General features: G+C 31.4%; 1 protein-coding gene across 1 annotated transcript in view; it reads right to left on the bottom strand.

The window, feature by feature from the left end:
- LOC105824684 (centrosomal protein of 112 kDa-like) overlaps window positions 1–1,916 on the bottom strand; it is a 103,119-nt gene that overhangs the window by 5,362 nt on the left and 95,841 nt on the right. The gene's annotated exons all lie outside the window — the stretch shown is intronic.

The following is a 1,916-nucleotide window of genomic DNA, read 5'->3' as shown; positions in this document are numbered from 1 at the left end:
GTCTGATGTAATCCCATTTGTCTATTTTTGCCTATCCTTTATTGTTACGTTCAAGAAATTTTTGCCAAAACCAATGTCAAGAAGCTTTTCCCCTACGTTTTCTAGTAGTTTCACAGTTTTATATTTTAAATTTAAGTCACTAATCTATTTTTAGTTGATTTTTGTACATGGGATAAAATAAACGTTCAATTTCATTCTTCTGCATGTGGATAGCCAGTTTTCACAAACGACTTGTTGAAGAGACTGGCCTTTCCCCATTATGTGATCTTGGCAACTTTGCTGAAGATGAATTGACCATAAATGCCCGGATTTATTTCTTGGTTATTCTGTTGAATTGGTCAATATGTCTGTTTATATGTCTGTACCATACTTTTTTGATTACTTTAGCTGTGTAGTATATTTTGAAAACAGAAAATATGAAGCCTCCAGCTTTGTTCTTCTTTCTCAAGATTTTTTGGGCTATTCGAGGTTTTTTGTGGTTCTATCAGAGTTTTAGGATAGTTTTATCAAATTCTGTGAAAAATGCCACTGAAATTTTGATAGGGATTTTATTGAATCCCTATCAAAAATCACTTTGGGTAGCATGAACATTTTAACAATATTAATTCTTCTAATCTATGAAGTTGGGATATCTTTCCATTTATTGGTATCTTCTTCAATTTCTTTCATCAGTGTTTTATAGTTTTCAATATACAGATCTTTCACCTCCTTGGTTAAATGTATTCCTAATTATTTTGTAGGACATTGTAAATGGGATTTTTCTTATGAATAATTTCTTTTTTGGATAGTTCATTGTTCATGTGTAAACACACAACTGATTTCTGAATGTTAATTTTATATCCTGCAATTTTCACAAATTCATTTATTACTTCTAACAGTTTCTTGGTGGAATCTTTAGGGTTTTCTACATGTAAGATCATGTCATCTGAAAACCGAGACAAATTTACTTCTTCCTTTCTAATTTGGATGTCTTATTTCTTTCTCTTGCCTAATTTCTCCAGCTAGGACTTCCAGCATTGTGTTGACTAAATGTGGTAACAGCAGACATTCTTGTCTTGTTCCTGATGTTACAGGAAAAAACGTTCAGTTTTTCTCCATTGAATAAGATATTAACATTAGCTTTGGGTTTGTGATATATGGCCTTTATTATGTAGAAGTACATTTCCTCTCTATCTAGTTTGTTTAGAGTTTTTATCATGAAATGATACTGAATTTTGCAAATGTTTTTTCTGCATCTATTGAGATGATTATATGATTTTTACCCTTCATTCTGTTAATGTGGTGTATCACATTTATTGATTTGCCTATGGTGAGCAATCCTTGCATCCCAAGAATAAACCCACTTGGTCATAGTATCTGATCCTTTTAATGTGCTATTTAATCTGATTTGCTAGAATTTTGTTGAGGATTTTTGCATCTATGTCCATCAGGGATATTACCCTGTATTTTTTTTCTTGTACTATCCTTGGATAAGACATTTTTTAATTTCACAATGCTATAAAGATTTCACAATTATTTTTAACCTGTATCTTTCTAATATTCAGCAAGTGAAAAATTAAATTCTATGTCCTGTTTTTTAAAATGATAGCTCAGCACATGTTTACTTCTCCCTCTCCTAGTCATTTTAGTTTTCTGTTATATAACCTGGGGATGTTGATCCAGATGGTTGTTTTAAATTTTTTTGAACTTTATGTAACTTCTCTTTCAAGAATCTCTTCTAATACTTGCATTGTGTGTATCGCATATACAATAAATACTTAAATTCATCTTTATTTTAGTTAATTTTGGCATTCACTACTACTACTTTTTTATTCTTAGTATTTTTTTGATTTTTTTTGTTGTTGTTGTTCACAGCTAATGGGTGCGGTGTGTACCATCTGGGGGATGGATACACTTGAAGCTCTGACTCAGGTGGG

The sequence above is a fragment of the Propithecus coquereli genome, unplaced genomic scaffold, assembly GCF_000956105.1.
Source record: "Propithecus coquereli isolate 6110/MARCELLA unplaced genomic scaffold, Pcoq_1.0 Scaffold76, whole genome shotgun sequence".
NCBI classification, from domain to species: Eukaryota; Metazoa; Chordata; class Mammalia; order Primates; family Indriidae; genus Propithecus; species Propithecus coquereli.
This window is presented reverse-complemented; position numbering and strand designations above follow the sequence as displayed.